General features: G+C 42.2%; 1 protein-coding gene across 1 annotated transcript in view; it reads left to right on the top strand.

Annotated features, from left to right (window-relative positions):
• The first annotated feature begins 965 nt into the window (after window positions 1–965).
• CYFIP1 (cytoplasmic FMR1 interacting protein 1) overlaps window positions 966–22,784 on the top strand; it is a 112,479-nt gene continuing 90,660 nt past the window's right edge. The window contains exon 1 of the mRNA XM_055326849.1: window positions 966–1,092. The gene's annotated coding sequence lies outside the window, so the exon portion shown is untranslated. The remainder of the gene's footprint in view (window positions 1,093–22,784) is intronic.

The following is a 22,784-nucleotide window of genomic DNA, read 5'->3' as shown; positions in this document are numbered from 1 at the left end:
GTAGATTTTGGTCTAGTCAGGATCCTTTTGCTGTGACTTTGTGCAGTATCCAGGGGACAGATGCAGTAAGCAGATCTGTTGTGGTTTCCACGGTCTAGTGGTCAGATTAGAATACTTGATGCCCATCATTACTGCTCTTCGTTAGAACCAGAATGCGGGTGGGTGGGTGAAGGGGAAGTGGGTCGGTGGGGGTGGGTGCGGAGTTGAGGGCAATTTTTTCTCCTAAACATGCTCGTGAGAAACTCACTCCATTCACTGCTTCCGTACAATCTGTCACTTAACTGGCCTCCGTAAAGACTGATTTTTGGGCCTTGTTCAAGACGAGTTTTCTTGTCAGCCATTCCCACAAGTTTGCACGCGCGTTTGCCCCTGGCTCACGGGAGATGGCGCTGGACAGACGTGATCACTTCGGGGGCTGCGTCGGTCTCTACTCCCGGCCGACTGGGTGCGGCGTGCGCGTGTGACTCGGTGCCCAGCCGCCAGCGGCTTCCCGCCGGAGGAGCGCAGGTGCGCCCTGCTCACCTGGCCGGGGCGCCGGGGGCGGGCGCGCTGGGCGACTCCGCCCGCGGCCCGCAGGTGCTTCCGCGGCTCGGTACCTCCCCGGTCTCGGGGAGCCCCGGAGACCCTGCGGACCTGCTCCCCCAGGAGCCGGGCGGTTCTCACGGGCGGGCCCACGGTCCACGCAGAGCGGGGCCGCCCAAGCCGGCCGGTGGTCCTCAGAGTCGTCCTAGGAAGCGCTTCGGGCGGCCGGGGCCAGTCCGCCGCCTCGTTGCCGCCCGAAGACGCTCGGCGCGCTGCCCGGTGGGACCCGGGGGCGGCGGCGGGCGGGCGGCGGGCGGGCGGCGGGGGGCGGGGGCGGCGGGCCGAGGCCGAGGCGGCGGAGACCCAGCCGGCGCGGAGGGAGGAGCGCCGGGAGGAAGAGGCCGAGCCGGAGCGCCCCCGCCCCGGGAGGAAGGGGAGGAGGCCGGGCGTTTCCTGGCGCATTCCCGGCGCGCCCGGGTGACTCACCCCGCAGGAAACTCCCGGGCCCGCCGAGACCAGCGAGGAGCCGCCGCCGCCGCCGCCGCCGCCGCCGCCGCCGCCGCGGACCAGGTGAGGACGGCTGCTGTCCCCGCCGCCCTGCGGCCCCCACGGCGGCCCTCGGACCCAGCGGGCACGGAGGCGGCGGAGCCCGGCCGGGGCTGCGCGGGCGGCGGGGCTCGGGCTCCCGCGGCCTCGCTCCCTCCGCGGCCTGCCTCGCTCCCTCCCCGGGTGGCCTCCGGGCCTCCGCCCCGCGCGCTCCGCCCTGTGCGCGCCTGGACACCCGCACGCTCTCGGCCCCGCCCCAGGGGCCCGGGTCCCGGGGGGCCGGGGTCCCGGGGTCCCGGGGTCCCGGGTCCCGACCCCCGGCACGTGGCGGAGCTCCAGGGCGCAGGGCGTACCGGTGTTTCGGGGTCATTGTTGGAAAGGAAGGCGCCGGCCGCCGGCCCCGACAGCGGGAGAGAGTTGCCCCGGGCCCGCCGGCTGCGGCCCAGGGCAGGACGGACGCTGGCGGAGCGAAACCATTTTGCAGATTCTTGGAAATGAGTTGTGGGCTTTGTTACGGCCCCGGGATGGTCAGGTGCGCAGCACTGTTCCGCACAGCCGTGCTGGATTGTATATTTTAAGCCTGAAATGAGTGCATTTAGTTTGCAGCATATCGTGGATGTATTGAAAATGGTGAGAGTCATCTGGAAATGGGGTTTTACGGAGCGTTTTTTAAGCTGGGAGAGGCGCCCAGACCGTGTCCACTCTGGTGTTAGTCTAAACACTACAGGTAGCAATTGCTTATTAAACCCAATGTTTAAAAAAACGAATAAACCCAGTGTTGGATGACCTGTGTTTCTGTGGACTGAGCCCTGGCAGTGTTTCTTCTCAGTAGTAGAGGGTACGTGTGCCGCATTGGGCAGTTTTGCTGCTTCGTGAGCCCAGTGGAATTCCTTGGCCTTTTTGTAATAGTATTCGTTAAAAGATTCGTGATTGAAGTCGCAGGGATACCCGGTAGTGTTTATCAGATTGCTGTGCTTGCCGCTTGGTCACCAGCTGATGGTGCCAGAAAATCCTGTCCAGGTTCATCAGCCAGAGGTGGCAGTTTCTGATCGCCCAGTGCTTGTGCTTGGACCACTGAGGGTGTCCTGCAGCTCATTCGTGGTTCTCCGCGGGAACCTTACATGTGCAGACACAGAACTGAAATCACTATTTAAATAAACGTGAGCCACAGCAAGTATGCGTTTGCACGAATTCAATAGGAATTTGGTGCTGATGTTTGATTCCCTGCTGCCTTCTTCCCCCACACTATCATCTCTGTGACAGAGATAATTGTGGTGTAAAACATTTCCTATTTTAATACATATGTTTGTGTGCTGATAGGTCGCTCAAAGAAAATTTTTCAGTTTTTTTTTCTTTTCTTTCTTTTTCTTTTTTTGTATAGGTGTTTATTTGGATTTATTTTTAAGTCTCCATATAGTAAAATTTGCTTTTTGGTGTATGGTTATGAGTTTTGACAAATACATAGTCATGGAATTACCATCACAGTCAAGATAGAGAACAGTTCTGTCACACACCCCCCCCCCCCCCCCCCGCAAATTCCTTCAGCTCTCTCTTTTTAGGCAGCCCCTCCCACATTCTCAACTCCTGGCAACACCTGAGTTCTCCATTCCTACAGTATTACTTTTCCCATATGAGAGGTCTTTGTGGCTTAGTTCACTTAGCTAATGCGATTTGAGAGTGACCATTTTCTAGTTTGTCCCTGAGGGGCAAAGGCACAAAGTTTTCAAAAGTATTCATTTAGGATACAATCTGAGAGATTCAAATATGTTTTTTAAAAAGATTTACCCGTTTATTTGACAGAGAGAAAGCAAGCACGCATGTGCAAGTGAGGGGAGAGGCAGAGGGAAAGTATCTCAAGCAGACTCCCCCACCTAACTGGGAGCCCCAGGTGGGCCTTGATCCCAGCACTGCAGATCACCACCAGAGCAGAAAGACAGAGTTTGGAGTCTGTTGCTACACCCACGGGGCCACCCAGTTGTCCCTCAAATAATACTTTTAAATCATGAGAAAAATTATAAAACTCCCACTTATTAAACAAATTGAAACAGTACAGAACTATGTATAGTAAAAGTGAAATTCCCTCTAATTTTGTGGTACTATATAGCCTTTTCTGTGCATACACATAATTTTTGTTCTTTTGATAACATGAGATTATATTGCATATATCATAATAGCTTTTCACCTAGTGATTTTGGCCCATTGAAAGATCTTGATGTGGGGCACCTGGGTAGCTCATTCAGTTGTGTTTGCCTTCAGCTCAGGCAGTGATCTTGGGGTCCTGAGATTGAACCCCACAAGGGGCTGCCTGCTTAGCGGGGAGTCTGCTTCTCCCTCTCCTTCGGTCATTCCCCCTGCTCGTGCTTTCTCGCTCAGCTCTCTTTTTCAAATAAATAAATATATAAAATCTTAAAGATCATGAATATCTTCATTTTCCTTCTTTTTCTTTTTTTTTAAGATTATTAAGAGAGAGAGAGAATGAACGAACGTGCTCAGGTAGGGTGAGGGGCAGAGGGAGAAGACGCCCTGCTGAGCAGGGAACCCAGCTTGGAGCTCAATCCCAGGACCCTGCTATCATGACCTGAGCTGAAGCAGACGCTTAACCGAGTCACCCTCCATTCTTTTTAATGGCAGTGTAGTGTTTCATAGTATGGGTATATTGTGATTTATTTGATCAGCCTCTTGTTTATTGACATTATTGTTTCACATTTTTCACCACTGTAGTCAGTGCTTTTGTTTATATCTTTAGTCTTTTTTTTTTTTAAGCTATTTTATTTATTTACTTGAGAGAGTTAACGAGAGAGCTCAGCAGCAGGGAGGAGAGGAGAGGCAGAAGCAGGTTCCCTGTGAGCAGAGAGCCTGACATGGGGCTTGATCCCAGGACCCTGAGATCATGACCTGAACCAAAGGCACATGAATAACTGACTGAACCACCCAGGTGTCCTTGTTTTTATTTTTATTTATTATTTTGGTTTCTGGAGTAGAATTCAGTGATTTGTCACTTATATATAAGACCCAGTGCTCATCACAAGTGCCGTCACTCATCTATCTCCCTCCACCAACCCTCAGTTTGTTCTCTAGCGTTGAGTCTCTTATGGTTTGTCTCCCCCTCTCTCCTTTTTTTCTTTTCCCCTTCCCGTATGTTCACCTGTTTTCTGCCTTAAATTTCACATATGAGATCATATGGTATTTGTCTTTCTCTGACTGACTTATTTCACTTAGCATAATACTCTTTAGTTCCATCTACATTGTTGCAAATGGTGAAATTTCATTTTTCTTGATGGCTGAGTAATATTCCATCCTATGTATGTACCACATCTTCATTCATCAGTAGATGGACATTTGGACTCTCTATAGTTTGGCTGTTAATGTTGCTCTAAACATCGGGGTGCATGTACCCCTTCGAATCTGTATTTTTTTATTTTTTTATCATTATTTTTTTGAATCTGTATTTTTATATCCTTTTGGTAAATACCTAGTAGTGCAATTGCTGGATTGTAGGGTAGTTCCATTTTTAATGTTTTGAGGAACCTCCACACTGTTTTCCAGAGTGGCTGCACCAGTTTGCATTTCCACCAACACTACAAGAGAGTTCCCCTTTCTCTGCCTCCTTGGCAAGCCTTTTGTTTCTTGTGATGTTAATTTCAGCCATTCTGACTGATGTGAGGTGATATATCATCAGCTTTTGGTTTGCATTTCAAGTGATGGCAAGTGATTTTGAGCTGATTTCATGTGTCTGTTGGCCATGTGTATGTCTTCTTTGGAGAAATATCTGTTCATGTCTTCTGCCCATTTCTTGACTGGATTTTTTGGGTTTTGGGTATTGAGTTTGATAAATTCTTTATAGATTTTGGATACTAACCCGTTATCAGATATGTTATTTGCACCTGGGTGGCTCAGTTGGTTGAGTATCAGACTCTTGGTTTTGGCTCAGGTGATGATCTCAGGGTTCTGAGACCCAGACCATGGCTCAGGCTCCACACTCAGCATGGAATCTGTTGGAGATTCTATTCTCCACCCCCACCCCCCCACCGCCTTTCCCCTCTGGTATTCTCCCCACTTGTGCTTTTTCTTTCTCTCTCTCAAATAAATAAATAAAATCTTAAAAAAAAATGTTGTTTGCAAATGTCTTCTCCCATTCTGAAGGCTGCCTTTTATTTGTTGATTGTTTCTTTCCTTATGCAGAAGCTTTTTATTTTGATGAAATCCCAGTAGTTCATTTTTGCTTTTTTTTTCTCTTGCCATATGTCTTTTAAGAAGTTGTTATAGCTAAGGTCAGAGAGGTTTCTGCCTGTGTCTCCTCTAGGCTATCTGTGGTTTCCTGTGGCACATTTAGGTTTTTCATCCATTTTGAATTTATTTTTGTGTATAGTGTAAGAAAGTGGTTCCATTTCATTCTTCTGTATGTGCAGTTTTCCCATTTGTTGGGAATACTGTCTGTTGAAGAGACATTTGTTGAAGAGGCTGTCTTTTTTCCATTGGGTATTCTTTCCTACTTTGTTGAAGATTAGTGACCATAGAGTTGTGGATCCATTTCTGGGTTCTCTATTCTGTTCCATTGATCCATGTGTCTGTTTTTGTGCCAGTACCACACTGTCTTAATGATCATAGCTTTTGTAATATAGCTTGAAGTTTGGAATCATTATGCCTCCAGTTTTTTCTTCTTCAGAATTGCTTTGGCTATTTGGGGCCTCTTGTGTTTCCATACAAATGTTAGGATTATTTGTTCCAGCTCTGTGAAAAATACTAGTGGTATTTTGATAGGGATTGTATTAAATGTGTAAATTGCTTTGGATAGTATAGACATATTAACCATGTTTGCTCTTCGAATCCATGAGCATAAATGGAATGCTTTTTCCATTTCTTTGCGTCCTCTTTGGTTTCTTTCATGAGTTTTCTATAGTTTTTAGAGCATGGATCTTTAACCTCTTTAGTTAGGCTTATCCCTAGTATTTTATTGTTTTTGGTGCAGTTACAAATGGGATTGATTCCTTGATTTCTTTTTCTGCTGCTTTGATATTGGTGTATAGAAATGCAGCAGATTTCTGCACATTGATTTTATATCCTGCAGCTTTGCTGAATTCAGGTACTAGTTCTAGCAGTTTTTTGGTGGAGTCCTTCAGGTTTTCTACAAAGCATATCCTGTCATCCTCAAATAGTGAAAGTTTGAGTTCTTCTTTGCTGATTTGGATGCATTTTATTTTTTTGTGGTCTGATTGCTGAGGCTCTGACTTCCAATAGTATGCTAAATAGCAATGGTGAGAGTGGACATCCTTGTCTCATTCCTGACCTTAGGGCAAAGGCTCTCCGTTTTTTCCCCACTGAGGATGATATTTGCTGTCAGTCTTTAGTATATGGCCTTTATGATGTTGAGTTATTTCCCTCTATCCCTACTTTGTTGAGGGTTTTTATCAAGAACGAATGCTGGGGCAGCCCCGGTGGCGCAGCGGTTTATCGCCGCCTGCAGCCCGGGGTGTGATCATGGAGACCTGGGATCGAGTCCCGCATCTGGCTTCCTGCGTGGAGCCTCTTCTCCCTCTGCCTGTGACTCTGCCTCTCTCTTCGCTCTCTCTGAATGAATAAATAAATAAATCTTAAAAAAAAAAAAAAAGAATGGATGCTGTATTTTGTCAAAAGCTTTTTTTGCATTTACTAAGTGGATCATACGGTTCTATCTTTTATTAATGTGGTATATCACATTGATTGATTTGCGAATATTGAACCAGCCTTGTAGCCCAGGAATAAATGCCACCTGATTGTGGTGAATAATTTTTCTAATGTACTGTTGTGTTCAATTTGTTAGTATTTTATTGGGAATTTTTTCATCCCTGTTCATCAGGGATGTTGGCCTGTAATTCTTCTAAAAAGAATTTTTAAAAATTAAAAAAAAGTTTTTTTTAAGATTTTTTTAAAGATTTTTTTTTTAATTTTTATTTATTTTATGATAGTCACACACACACACAGAGAGAGAGAGAGGCAGAGACACAGGCAGAGGGAGAAGCAGGCTCCATGCACCAGGAGCTCGACGTGGGATTCGATCCAGAGTCTCCAGATCGCGCCCTGGGCCAAAGGCAGGTGCCAAACCGCTGCGCCACCCAGGGATCCCTTTTTAAGATTTTTTTAAAAAGAACTTGAGGTCTTTGCCCAGTTTTGGAATCACAGTAATGCTGGCTTTAGAGAATGAGTTTGGAAGTTTTCCTTCCATTTCGTTTTTTGAAACTGAGAAAAATGAGTATTATTAACTCTTCTTTCAGTGTCTGGTAGAACTCCCCCGGGAAGCCCTCTGGCCCAGGACTGTTGTTTGTTGGGAGATTTTTGATTACTGATTCAGTTTCCTTGCTGATTATGGGTCTATTCAAGTTTTTTATTTCTTCCTGTTTCACTTTTGGTAGTTTGTAAGGTTCTAGGAATTTGCCTATTCCTTCCAGGTTGCACAATTTGTTGGCATATAATTTTTTGTGGTATTCTCTTGTAATTGTTTTTCTGTTTGTATTTCTGCGGTGTTGGTTGTGATCTCTCCCCTTTCATTTGTGACTTTCTCTATTTGGGCCATTTCTCTTTTTGATAAGTTTGGTTAGGGGTTATCAATTTCATTAATTCTTTTGAAGAACCAGCTCTTAATTTCATTACTCCATTCTACTATTTTGGTTTTTTTTTTGGTTCCACATTGTTTATTTCTGCTCTAAGTTTTACTATTTCTTTTTTTCTGCTGGCTGTAGACTCTATTTGCTATTTCTCTTCTGGCTCCTTTAGATGTAAGTTTTGGGTGTGTTCGAGTATTTTCTTGCTTCTTGAGGTGGGCTTGTATTGCAATATACTTCCCTCTTAGTATTGCCGTTGCTGCCTCCCAGTGTTTTGGAATATCATGTTTTCATTTTTGTTTTCTTCCATGTACTTCTTAATTTCTTCTTTAATCTCTTGGTTAACTCATTCATTCTTTAGTAGATATTCTTTTTTTTTTTTTTTTTTTTAGTAGATATTCTTTAACCTCCATGATTTGAGGTCTTTCCAAATATTTTCTTGTGGTTGACTTCAAGTTTCCTAGCATTGTGGTCTGAAAATACACATGGTATGATTTCAGTCTTTTTGTACTGATTGAGTCCTGATTTGTACCCCAGAATATGATCTATTCTGGAAAATGTTCCATATGCACTTGAAAAGAATGTGTATTCTGCTCCATTAGGATGAAATGTTCTTAAGTCCATCTAGTCCATTGTGTCATTCAAAGCTTTTGTTTCCTTGTTGATGTTTTATTTAGATGATCTTTCTACTGTTGTATGAGGGTGTTAAAGTCTCTTACTATCATTATGTTATTATCAATGAGTTCTTTTTTTTTAAGTTTTATTTACTTATTATTTTTTTAAGATTTTATTTATTTTATTCATGAGAGACACAGAGAGAGAGGGAGAGGCAGAGAGACACTGGCAGAGGGAGAAGCAGGCTCCATGCAGGGAGCCTGATGTGGGACTCAATCCCGGGTCTCCAGGATCACACCCTGGGATTAAGGCAGCGTTAAACCACTGAGCCACCCGGCCAGCCCTGTTTACTTATTTTAGAGAGAAAGTGCGAGTGAGCAGGGAGAGGGGCAGAGGGAAAGAAAGCCTCAAGCAGACTCCTGCTGAGCACAGAGCCAGATTCAGGGGCTTGGTCCCAGAACCCTGAGGTCATGACCTAAGTTGAAATCAGAAGTCAGCCCTTTAACCAAGTGAGCCACCCAGCACCCTTATCAATGAGTTTATGTTTGTTTTTAATTGAGTTATATTTGGGTGCTCCCAAGTTGGGGGTATATTTACAATTGTTATATCTTCTTGATCGATAGACTCCTTAATTATGATGTAATGTCCTTCATCTCTCATGTCTTTGTTTTAAAATCTGGCTTTTCTGATTCAAGTATGGCTACTCTGACTTTCTTTTTGACGTCCATTAGCATAGGTGGTTCTCTATTCCCTCACTTTCAATCTGACAGTGATTTATGTCTAAAATGAGTCTCTAAGAAATAGTGAAAGGGACTATAAGGGAAAGGAGGGAAACTGAGTGGGGAAAATTAGAGAGGAAGACAAACCATGAGAGACTCCTAACTCTGGGAAACAAAGGGTTGTGGAAGGGGAGGAGAGTGGGGGGATGGAGTGACAGGATGATGGACACTAAGGAGGGCACTTGATGGGATAAGCACTGGGTGTTAGATGTTGGCAAGTTGAATTTAAGTTTTTTTAAAAAAGGGAAAAAATCAAAGACACACAGAATAAATAAAATGATTTTATTTTCTTCTATTCTTCTTTGCTCTCTTTTAAAGATTTTATTTATTTGAGAGAGAGACAAAGATAGCTTAGGAGAGCACAAGTGGGGAGATGAGAGGGAAGTAGGCTCCCCACTGAGCAGAGAGCCCAATGTGGAGCTTGACCATGGGGATCATGACCTGAGCTGAAGGTACTTAACCAACTGAGCCAGGTGCCCCTAAAATGAGTCTCTTGAGGCAGCATGTAGATGGACCTTTTTTTTTTTTTTAAAGATTTTATTTATTTATTCATGATAGACACACAGAGAGAGAGGCAGAGACACAGGCAGAGGGAGCCTGACGCGGGACTCAATCCCGGGACTTCAGGATCACGCCCTGGGCCAAAGGCAGGCGCCAAACTGCTGAGCCACCCAGGGATCCCCTAGATGGATCTTTTTAATCCATTCTGATATCCTGTCTTTTGACTGGAACATGTAGTCCATCTATATTCGGAGTAATTTTTGAAAGATACGAATTTAGTGCCATAGAGTTGGTGTTTCTGATGAGGTTCTTGGTTCCCTTCTATCCTTGTTTCTTTTGGTGATTTCTCCCCCCTCCACCTAAGCAGTCCCTCTTAAAATTTCTTGCAGTGTTGGTTTTCTTGTCATGAACCACTTTAGTTTTTGTCTGGGAAACTCTTATCTTTCCTTCTATTCAAATGACAACCTTTTGGATAAAGGAGTCTTGGCTCTGTATTTTTTTTCCATTCAGCACATTAAATATTTCCTGCCATTTTCTCTGGCATGCCAAGTTTCTGTGGACAGGTGTGCTGCAATCCTGATCTGTCTTCCCTTGTAGTTTAAGGACTTTTTCTGCCTTCTTTCAGGATTGTCTCCTTGTCTATGTATTTTGTGAATTTTACTATTATTACATACCTTAGCGTAGTTGGCTTTTGTTGAATTTAATGGGAGTTCTCTGTGCTTCTTGTATTTTGATGTCTGTGTCCTTCCCCAAATTAGGGAAGTTTTCAGTTATTTTTCTCTCCATTTTTTGGGACTCTATGATATTTTTATTATTGTTATTATTATTATTATTATTTATTATTATTTAGCTTATTTGAAGATTTTTTTTGAGAGACAGTGTACCTGTGCGAAAGAGCATGAGTGGCAGGAGGCACAGAGAGACAGACTCCTTATTGAGCAGGGATGGGAGGCTCAATCCCAGGACTCTGGGATCAAGACCTGAGCCAAAGGCAGATGATTAATGAAGTGAGCCACCCAGGCCCTATTACAGGAAAAACAGAGCATTTGAACAGACTGATTACCAACAATTAAACTGAATCAGTAATCGAAAAACTCTCAACAAATGAAAATCCAGAACCAGACAGCTTCTGTTACTGTCTTATTAGAACTAAGACAGTACTTTACCTTCTTTATCACTGATTTGCTTCTCTGCTTTTCCGACCTTGTTTTTATGGCCTCTATTTGCATTTGCATCTGCATCTTGGTTATAGCATTTTTTATTTCAGCCTGACTAAATTTTAGTTCTTTTATCTCTGCAATAGGAAATTCTCTGGTATCTTCTATGCTTTTCTCAAGCCTAGCTAGTATCCTTATGCTTGTTGTTTTTAAATTGTATTTCAGACTTCTTATGTCAGTGTTGACTAAATCCCTGGCTGTGAGTTATACTTGCTTTTCTTTCTTTTGGGGTGAGTTTCTCTGTTTTGTCATTTTGTCCAGAAAAGAAAAGAAGGAAGGGAAGAAGGAAGGAAGGCAGGCAGGCAAAAAAAGAAACAAAGAATAAAGACAAAATAACTAAATCCTGGGGATCCCTGGGTGGCGCAGCGGTTTGGCGCCTGCCTTTGGCCCAGGGCGCGATCCTGGAGACCCGGGATCGAATCCCACGTCGGGCTCCCGGTGCATGGAGCCTGCTTCTCCCTCTGCCTGTGTCTCTGCCTCTCTCTCTCTCTCTGTGACTATCCTAAGTAAATAAAAATTAAAAAAAATAAAAAATAAAAAAATAACTAAATCCTGGATGTGTTTTGGTCTTCCAAGGGATGGTTGCTTTTTTGTAGATGTGCAGTTTTGTTCTCTTGGACCTCCTATCAATTTTTTGGGGTATTCAGAATGATTTGATAACTATCTACCTGTGTTCGAGGGACAAGATGCACTTAGGGCCTCCCTGCTCCTCTGACACTTAACTCCTGATTTCTTAGGATTTTTGCATCTGTGTTCCAGAGATATTGTCCTGTAGTTCTCTTTTTTAATAGTGTCTTTTTTAAAAAAAATAATCATCAGCAGATGCCTTTTTTGTTTTTTAAGATTTTATTTATTTATTCATGAAAGAGAGAGAGAAAGGCAGAGACATAGGCAGAGAGAGAATCAGGCTCCATGCAGGGAGCCTGATGTGGGACTCGATCCTGGGATTCCAAATGTCCAGGGCCAAAGGCAGGCGCTCAACCCCTGAGCATCCCTAATAGTGTCTTTATCTGATTTTGGTATCAGGGTAATGCTGGCCTCATAGGATGAATTTGGAAGTTTTCCCTTCTCTTCTGTATTTTGGAATAATTTGAGAAGAATAGATTATTAACTCTTTAAGTGTTTGGTAGAATTCTCATGTGAAGCTGTCTGGTTCTGAATTTTCATTTGTTGAGACTTTTTTTGATTACTGATTCAGTTTTATTGCTGGTAATCACTCTGTTCAAATGTTCTGTTTTTCCTGCTTCAGTTTTGGAGGTTTTATGTTTCTAAGAATTTATCTATTTCTTTTAGGTTTTCCACTTTATTGGCATATGGTTTTTCATAGTATTCTGTTGAAATCATTTGTATTTCTGTAGTGTCAGTTATTACTCTCCTCTTTAGCTTGTGATTTTGAGTCCTCTGTCTCCCCTCCTCTTCTTTTTTAAATGAGTCTAGCTGGAAGTTTATCAGTTTTGTTGATCTTTTCAAAGAACCAGCTCCTAGTTTCATTTATCCATTCTATTGTGTTTTTTGTCTGTTTCATTATCATTTATATTTACTCTAATCTTTATTATTTCCTTCTTTCTACTGGTTTTGGGTTTTATTTTCCTTTTTCTAGCTCTTTTAGGTGCTTAAGGGCAGGTTGTTTGAGATTTTTCTTGCTGCTTGAGACAGGCCTGGGTTGCTACTATAAACTTCCCTCTTAGAACTGCTGTTGCAGCATCCCAAAGATTTTGGATTGTAGTGTTTTTATTTTCATTTGTCTCCAGGTATTTTCAAAAATTTCCTCTTTGATTTTCTGGTTGACCCATTCATTGTTTATTTTATTATTATTTTTTTAAAGATTTTATTTATTTATTCATGAGACACACACACACACACAGAGGCAGATATAGGCAGATAGAGAAGCAGGCTCCATGTAGGGAGCCCGATGTGGGACTCGATCCTGGGACCCCAGGATCATGCCCTGGGCTAAAGGCAGATGTTCAACCACTGAGCCACCCAGGCGTCCCCCATTCATTGTTTAGTAGCATGTTATTTAACCTCCATATATTTGTGCTAACCAGATTTTTTTCTTGTGGTTGATTTCTAATTTTATACCGTGGTCAGAAAAGATGCATGGTATGACTTCAGTCTTTTTGAATTTGTTGAGATTTGTTTTGTGGTATAATATGTGATCTGTTCTGGAGTATGTTCTGTGTGCACTTGAAAAGAATTGTAACCTGATGTTTTAGGATGGAATGATCTGAATATATCTGTTAAATCTATTTAGTCCAGTGTGTCAGGCAAAGCACTGTTTCCTTGTTGATTTTCTGTGTGGAAGATATTGCCATTGATCTGTAAGTGGGGCATTATTAAAGTCCCCTACTATTATTGTATTACTATTCATTAGTTCTTTTATGTTTATTATTAACTATTTTATGTATTTGGGTGCTCCCAAGTTGAGGGCATAAATATTTACAATTGTTATATCTTCTTGTTGGATTGTTCCCTTTTATTATATAGTGTCCTTCTTTGTCTCTTGTTACAATCTTTGTTGCAAAGTCTGTTTTGTGCACAATAAGTGTTGTTACCTTGGTTTTCTTTTCACTTTCTTTTGCTTTTCTATTCCTTTCAAAATTCATGTCTTTAGGTCTAAAATGAGTCTCTTATTGGAACCCTATAAATGGGCCTTGCTTTTTCATCCATTCCATCACTCTGTATGTTTTGATTGAAGCCTTAGTCTGTTTACATTCAGAGTAATTATTGATAAGTATGTACTTATTGCCATTTTGTTACTTGTTTTATGCTTGTTTTTGTAGTTCTCTGTTCCTTTCTTGCTATTTTCTCTCATGGTTTACTGGCTTTCTTTAGGTATATACATATGGATTCCTTTCTCTTTATATTTTCCATATCTATTATTTGTTTTTGATTTGTGATTTCATTAGGTTTATATATGACATCTTAGGCATATAACTGTCTATGTTAAATTGATGGCTGCTGAAGTTTGAACCCATGCTTTACTCCTCTTCCCCCAGCATTTTAGGTATATGGTGTCATACATTACATCCTTTTATTTTGTGAATCCCTTGCCACCAGCGTCATTGTATAGATATATTTAATTTTCCTGCCTCTATGCTTCCTACTTTTCTTACTCCTACTTAAGGTCTTTCCTTTCCAGGAAGAGTTCTCTTGAACATGTGTTGTAAGGCTGGTTTAGTGGTGAATTACTTTAGCTTTTGTTTGTCTGGGACTATTCTGAATGATTGTCTTTCAGGGTAGTGTATTCTTGGTTGCAGATTTTTGTTTTTTGTTTTCCCAGCATTTAAATACATCATGCTACTCTCTTCTGGCCTGCAAAGTTTATCCTGAAAAATCCACTGACAGCCTTATGAGGTTTTCCTTGTATGTAAGTGTCTTCTTTTCTTTTGGTGCAATAATTTTTTTTTTCTTTTCACTACTTTTATTACTTCAATTACTGTGTCTATCTGTGGACCTTCTTGGGTTGTTTTGCTGGTGGCTGTCTGTGCCTCCTGGATCTAGATTTCTGTTTTTCTTCACCAGACTTATGAAGTTTTCAGCTATTTTTTTTAAGATTTTATTTATTTATTCATGAGAGACACACACAGAGAGAGAGAGAGAGAGGCAGAGACATAGGCAGAGAGAGAAGCAGGCTCCATGCAGGAAGCCTGATGTAGGACTCGATCCCAGGACTCCAGGATCACGCCCTGGGCCAAAGGCAGGTGCTCAACTGCTGAGCCACCCAGCCATCCCTCAGCTATTATTTCTTGAAATAAATGTTCTGTTTCCTCTTCTCTTTCTTTTCCTTCTTTTTTTTTTAATATTTATTTATTTATTTATTTATTTATTTATTTATTTATTTATTTATTTATTTATTTATTTATTTATGATAGTCAGAGAGAGAGAGAGAGAGAGAGAGAGAGAGAGAGAGGCAGAGACATAGGCAGAGGGAGAAGCAGGCTCCATGCACCGGGAGCCTGATGTGGGATTCGATCCCGGGTCTCTAGGATCGCGCCCTGGGCCAAAGGCAGGCGCCAAACCGCTGCGCCACCCAGGGATCCCTCCTTCTTGATCCCTATAATGAGAATGTTATTACACTTGATGATGTCATTGAGTTCCCTTTGTTGTGACTTTTAATTATTATTTTTCTCTTGTTCAGCTTGTTATTCATTATTATGTCCTACAGATTACAGATCCATTGTTCTGTTTCCTCTAGTCTACTATTTGTTCTCTCTAGTGTATTTTTAATTTCACTTATTGAATTCTTCATCTCTAATTGCTTCTTTTTTATGTTTTCTATCTCTTTTCTGAGGGTCTCCTTGAAGTCCTCCACTTTTTATCAAGATCAAGCCCACTGAATATATTTTTTCTTTCTTTTTTTTTTTTAAGCCTAGTAAGTATCTTTATTACTTTAAATTCTTTATAAGGCATATTGTTTATTTCTGTTTTGTTTAGGTCTCTGGCTGTGGATTTTCTGTTTTATCATTTGGGACATATTCCTTTGTCTCATTTGGTCTAACTTTCTGTGTCTGTTTCTATGTGTTAGGAAAGTCAGCTATGTCTCCTGTTCCTGAAAATAGTGGCCTTATGAAGAGGAGGTCCTGAGATGCTCTACAGTGCAATGTGTCCTATTCACCAGAACCTGGTGTTTCAGAGGTGTCTCCTATGTGTGTTACATTTGCCCTACTGTTGTGGCTGAGCTGCATTTGCCTTCAGTACGGTCATGTGCCGTGGCTCTCTGCCTGTTGTGGTCAAGTTTTAGTCCTTTTGTTGTTTGTGGGTTAGTCTGGGGCTCTCCCTCTTTCTTTTTTAAAAGGATTTTATTTATTTATTTATTTGAGGGACGGAGAGAGGGAGGGGGAGAGAAAACACAAGTGAGAGAGCAAACACAAGTGGGGGGAGGGGCAGAGGGAGAAAGAGAAGCAGGGAGCCCAATCTGGGGCTCAATCCCAGGACCCCAAGATCATGACCTGAGCTGAAGGCAGATGCCCAACTGAGCCACCGAGGCACCCCTAAAATGTTTTCTTAATACCTTTTTTGGTTGTTCATTGCTAAATACAGAAATGCAACTGATTTTTATGTGTTGCTTTTGTATCTTACAGCTTTGCTGAATTCATTTATTGATTAGCTCCAACAGTTTTTATGGAATCTTTAGGAAGTTTTGCATAGAAAATTATATTCTCAGCAGTTTCATGTATTATAAAGCTGTGTTAAGTACATATGTGTTTATAATTGTTAAATCTTGCTGAAGGATTGGAACTTTTATCATTTTTTAGTATGGGTTTTTGCCTTCAATTCTCTTTTATTTCATTTTATCTATTACTAGTAAAGCTACTTTTGTCCATTTTTGGTTTCTCTTTACATGTTGTATTTTTTTCCCCATGCATTCAGCTTCACCCTGTTTTTATTTTTTTTTGTTTTATTTTATTTTTTTTAATAAATTAATTTTTATTGGTGTTCAATTTACCAACATACAGAATAACACCCAGTGCTCATCCCGTCAAGTGTCCCCCTCCGTGCCCGTCACCCATTCACCCCCACCCCCTGCCCTCCTCCCCTTCCACCACCCCTAGTTCATTTCCCAGAGTTAGAAGTCTTTATGTTCTGTCTCCCTTTCTGATATCTCCCACACATTCCTTCTCCCTTCCCTTATATTCCCCTTCACTATTATTCATATTCCCCAAATGAATGAGAACATACACTGTTTGTCCTTCTCCAATTGACTTACTTCACTCAGCATAATACCCTCCAGTTCCATCCACGTTGAAGCAAATGGTGGGTATTTGTCGTTTCTAATGGCTGAGTAATATTCCATTGTATCCATCGAAAGATGAATGGATAAAGAAGATGTGGTTTATGTATTCACCCTGTTTTTAACTTTAAATATGTCTCTCGTAGCATATAATTGCTTCATTTTAAAAAATTCATTGTGTCAGTACTGCTTTTGGATTGTCTAGTCCATTTACATTTCATATAAATACTTAACATGGTAGGGTTTATATCTACCATTTTGTTATTTGTCTTCTTTATATCTTGTATCTGGAGAGAACGTTTGCCTACAAGCAGGGGCCTTAAGCACAGAAACTTCACTGGAGTTAGTGGAGAACCTGCCCTGTGAGTGGGGTGTAAAATGTCATCTCTGACCTAATTTCAAGTTATCTAATAGGATTGCAGAGCATTCCAGGGATAAGATTTGCATTTGTATGAATTCTGTGCTTGGTGGGATCTTAGATCATGGTCTCAAGGAAATACAGATGTGTTTTTTTATTTCTGTTGGTTTGAGCCTGGTGTGCATTTGTACTGTTCAGCTGAAGTTCATTAAGCTTTCATTTAACTCCTTGCTCCCTGCACCCAGCTTTATCATGACTGCCTCATCTCTGTGCATGGCTGTGAGGATAGAAATGATGGACTTTGAACGTGGCTTTCAGAATTTTTAGTTGTGAATAAAACGAATGGACAGTGATAACTACTGTGACCTAGAAACCAGCATATTTGTGATTTGTATTTGTATCTCAAATACTCCACTAGCCAAGCTTGTTAGGCCCAGTTCATCACTCTTCCTTGGGTACATATTACTCCACAGTGGAGAATGCCCAATGCTTAAGAAAACAGTGAGTTCCCATCTAGGATCCTGATTTGATGGCCAGAATTTTGTACCCAGAGCTAGCATGATCATTTCTTTTTTTTTTTTTTAAAGATTTTATTTATTCATGAGAGACACACACAGAGAGAGAGGCAGAGACACAGGCAGAGGGAGAAGCAGGCTCCATGCAGGGAGCCCGACACGGGACTCGATCCCGGGTCTCCAGGAGAGGACCCTAGGCGGAAGGTGGCGCTAAACCGCTGAGCCACCCAGGCTGCCCGCATGATCATTTCTTTGTTCGTGTTGTCTTGGCCAGGACAGTGGGGATGGGCATGTATTCATCCTTCAAGATATTCTTCAGAAGAAGGTACACTTGGCTCCAAAGAACCTTGTAGTTGCGAGTCAGAAATAGTGATGAGGATTTGCATTGTATTTAAATCCTTGACCTACTCAAGCTTTTTATTTTAAATAATTTTCTTCTTACTCCACAAATCCCACCTAGAAGAACCAGTCTTCACAAAACCAATGAGCTTTAAAACTACCTGGACTCTTGATTCTTTGGGAGGAGGTATCCCCAGAGATCACTAAATAACTTGTGTGTTAAATAAAGTAAACTTATGCATGCATGTGGTCATTTCACAGGCTCTGGAAAGTCAGCTTTGCTGCTGCTCTGGAGACCGCACTCATAAAGTTTTTGTACAGGGGCAGCCCGGGTGGCTCAGCGGTTTAGCGCCACCTTCAAACCGGGGCCTGATCCTAGAGACCCGGGATTGAGTTCCACGTCAGGCTCCCTGCATGGAGCCTGCCTCTCCCTTTCCCTGTGTCTCTGCCCCTCTCTGTCTCTGTCTCTGTCTGTCTGTCTGTCTCTCTTTCTCTCTCTCTGTGTGTCTCTCATGAATAAATAAATAAAATCTTTAAAAAAATAAATAAAGTTTTTGTACATACAAGCTGTATTTTTTCCTTTGCATTGTTGGACATGGGGTGTGAAGATGGCCCAGACGGATCTCAGCTGATCCAGCCAGCTAAGGAACTCAGAAGAGCTGACCTGGCCTTTAGGCACCCATATTCCCTCCTGCGGCTAATAGGTCATAACAGGTTCTTCTAGGAGAGCTGGTAGGGCAGTCTAGTGGGGGCATGCCCTCCAATTATTCTAAATGAAATCAAGACTCTTGAGGCACAGAGTTCTAAGCACACTCTCAAATACACCATCTTGGTAACAGTGCAGGAATGCACATGACCTATGCATAAAGGGAGAATTCAGAGGGAACTTGAGACTTTCATACTCAGAGTCTGCAGGAAAGGTGTGTGTGGCCACAGTGCCCAGGACTACCCCTACCCAGTCTGTAGGGCCCCTCCCCCCACTTTCCCCCTCCTCCCCCCAGGCTGAGTCACATGCTAGCAATGGGACAGTACAGCACATCTCCCTTCCTGCCTTGACCTTGTGGCAGAATGGGGGCAACAGAGATCCAAAAGCTTCTCAAAAGCAGTCACACAGAAGTGCAGGGCAGGAAGTCACCAGGTGTCTCTAAAAAACACATTTATAGCAACATCTAGACTGACATTTGACCAAAAACTGCGTAATACTATAGTATAGCCAAGTTATCACATAAAGTTAGCTATCACATTTTTTTCATTTAATTAATTATATTTAATTTTCATTTAATTTTTTAAAACTAATTTTCATTTAATTTTTCTTTTGTGTTTTAATAATTTGCCTCTAGATAATTGGCTCATCCAACGAGGTTGGATGAGTGTGTGCAAAGGGTGGACATGGGACCGGGGAGGTCCTTGACCCCTGGAACTGCCACCTGAGTAAAGGGAGAATCAACATCCCCCCACTACCCTCCATCAGGAAAAAGGAACACATCCTTTCACATACGTCACTGTCAGACCATGCACGTGATATGTGGGAAGCTGTAACCCTCTCCGCATGCACATATGGCATCTCCCACACCAGAAATGAACAGAGTGGGGTGAGTCCACTTGGGTATGCCTCTGCCAGGATGGCCAAGGACTGGGACAGCTACCACAGGGGATGTGACTTCACACTCTTGCAAAACTCTCCAAGCTTAAGAACTGGTTTGTTCCTGATAATTTTAGCCCCGTGCTGGTTAATAGCCTCTGCTTATTCAGCTGGCAGCTCCCAGAAAGGAGTGATGGGGTAGCACTATTTCATCCCCTATCTCCACCCATATGCCAAGTTGATGTTTCTAAGTACCTCATGTTGCTTGAAAATTCAGCTTAAATAAATTATACACACTCAGTATTTCTCCTTTCATCTTTTATCTAGTTTATTAACTCCTCTTGCAAAGAAGAAAAAAAAAGCAAAAACAATGATTTTGAAAAGCAGAGCATTTCATATCCCTGTCATTTTCATCTGCTTGCTCCATCCCTAAAGTGACTCTGAGCATGAGCTCCTGTTGGTGGCTTATAAATGTAAATTGTCTCTGACTCTGGTGGGTAAATCATAAAACATGTGCAGTCAATAACAGATACTAGTTTGAAAGGATGTGACTAGAATGTAGGAGATAGTGTTGTATGTGCTTGTTGGTTGTGGTGGCCTTTTGCTGGGTGTTTTAGAGCTTCCCATGCCTGCAACTTGCAGTGAGGCCAGTTGTTAGCTGTAGTGGGTGCCGGTACTGCTGGTACCCCTGATTTCCTCCCATCTCCGGTATAGTTGCAGGAATGAAGCCTTGCCAAGGGGCTTGTGCGTTAGTCCATTAGGGCTCTTGTAACAAAGTACTACAGATTGGATGTCTTAACAACAGAAATTTATTTCGTTCAGTTCTGGGGGCTGGGAGTCGAAGACCAAGGTGTTGGCAAGGGTGGTTTATCTTGAAAGCCACTCCTTGGCTAGTAGATGGCCATCTTCCCTCTCTCCTCACATGGCCTTTTCTCTATGTCTGTCTCCTAATTTCTTATAAGGACACTAGCCATGTTGCATTAGAGCTACACTATAAACTCATTTTACCGTAATTAGTCCTGTAAAGATCCATTCATATGAGGTCTAAGGTACTGGGGATCAGGGCTTCCACATATGGATGGGGGGACCATTTCAGCCCATAGCAGCTCATTTAGTTAAAACTCAGTGTTAACAGTAGCACTCCTCATTCCATAGGCCGGGCCCTCAATGATGGGGCACCTGTGAGCCCTCAGAGCTGTAGGCTCCCACTGTTCCTTGAGGACAGATGACAAGGAAAGGCTGGAGCCAGGTGAGTAGCTATTAGAGCAGCTGAATTCCTTGTCTTTGTTAGGTAGAAATGTAGTGCTCCACTGTTTTCTTCCATCATTTCAAAGGATTATATAATGCACCCCATTTATATATATATATATATATATATATATATATATATAATGCACGCTTGTCCTGAAATGGTTTCTCAAAGTATGGGCCGGAGATTCTTACCTTAAAATCAAGGCAAGGGATTGGGGGAGAGGTTGCGGGGGCTCTAAACCCTACCTCTGAAGAATTGGGTTTGAGGTCTGAGATTTGGCATTTGTGCTCAGCCTCCCTGATGATTTTCTGCTGTGTTTATTTACAGCCAGCTCATACCTCAGCTCCGTGGGGACTCTTGGGGAGTTGAGTTGGAGGAACCTACTCAGGATTTTATAGTTTTCTTTCCCTAAGGCTTTATTTATTCGTGAGAGACACAGAGAGAGGCAGAGATAGAGAAGCAGGCTCCATATAGGAAGCCTGATGTGGGACTCGATCTCAGGACTCCAGGATCACACCCTGAGCCAAAGGCAGATGTTCAACCGCTGAGCCACCCAGGCGTCCCGATTTTATGGTTTTCTGAATAAAGTATTGACCTTATAAGCTTTTTAGCAGACTGAAAATAGCTGATTGCAAAAGCTCTTACCTCTTCAAGACTTTTAAATTACCACAGGAAAAAAGGAATTAAAACTAAGCTGGAAGGAACTTAAGCATTTTAAAAGGTGGGGAATGGCTGCCAGGCCATATACCTGGGCTGAGGACCCTTTGTATCTACAGGCAAAGCCACTAGCTGCTGCCTCATCACCCACAGGGATGAGGGACTTGAAATCTCACATATATGTGTATTAAACTGTTCATTGTGGCAATTCCAAAATGTACAGACACAGAAAATAGTGTCAGGAACCCTCAACAGTGATCTCCGTTCGTCTTGTGACACCCCCACACATGCACTATCCTGCAGCAAATCCCAGATGCAGCATTTCATTTCATTCACAAATGCTTTAGTACATATTCCAAGGGATAGAGTTCTTTTTAAAAACATAAATAGTGTTCGAATTTTGCTCCTTTTTTCTGGGTCAGAAGTGGAAATAGTTCTCCATTTCAAGATCTTTCACTATTTTCTTTAAACTTTTCTTTCAGATCTTAAATATCTGGGAAGTATAAAATTATTGAGTAATTGAAACTCAAAATTTGAGGAGTGCCTGGGTGGCTCGGTGGTTGAGTGTCTGCCTTCAGCCCAGGTCATGATCCTGGGTCCTGGGATCAAGTCTTGCATCAGGCTGCCTGTGGGGAGCCTACTTCTCCTTTGCCTGTGTCTCTGCCTCTCTCTGTCTCTCTCATGAATAAATAAATAAAATCTTAAAAAAAAAACCACACACACACACACACACACAGAGAAAATTTTTTTCCACCAATTTGAGGCCCTTTACCCTGAAGCACATCATTGTATTTCTCCTAAGTATAAATATTCTCTTACATACTCATAGGACAATGACCAGATTTGGACCTTTTATAGCAAGTTTGCCAACCCCTGCCCTAGAGAATTCATTACACATGTATTAACATGCAAGATTTTCCTCATAGTTCATGATAATAAAAACCCTTATTATCAGCTCAGGAGACTGGGCCCATAGTCTATGGTCTGTTTGTTCAGTGGAATAGTATATACCTGTCAAAACACTTCAGAGCAACTTGTGATTGTGATTGCCTCTTAGTGATACAAGAGCAGTGAAAAAAGTCAGACAAATATATATAGCATGATATTCCTTTTGTAATTATAAAATTTACTTTTTATTTTTTATGTTTTAAAGGTCAGTTGATTGACTTTAGAGAGAGAGAGGGGTCGAGGCAGAGGGGCAGAGAGAGAATCTCAAGCAGACTACCAACTAGGTGAACAGCTCTGCAGAGGGCTTGAGGTCATGACCCTGAGCTGAAATCAAGAGTCGGATGCTTTACTGACTGAGTCACCCTGTGCCCCTATAATGATTAAATTGAAAAAGGAGCCTTTTAAGAATATGTATAAATGAGATGCTACTTGTATAAAAGAAAATGGGGCATCGATGCTTGGTTAGTGTCTGCCACGGATCACTTGCAGGTCCCTAGCTTTTGTTGTGGATGGTGGTTCACCTGTGGTTATGGCATTATTAAACATAACTAAGTTGAAAGTAGATCAGGTTCTAAGAACTATTGTGCAGCTGAGGTCCAATAAAAGAACTGCTAACATTAATCAGCTTACTGAACTTTCTG

This window comes from Nyctereutes procyonoides, unplaced genomic scaffold (assembly GCF_905146905.1).
Source record: "Nyctereutes procyonoides isolate TBG_1078 unplaced genomic scaffold, NYPRO_anot_genome, whole genome shotgun sequence".
Classification (NCBI taxonomy): domain Eukaryota; kingdom Metazoa; phylum Chordata; class Mammalia; order Carnivora; family Canidae; genus Nyctereutes; species Nyctereutes procyonoides.
Note: the sequence above shows the minus strand (reverse complement) of the source record. Positions and strands in the feature narration are given on the sequence as shown.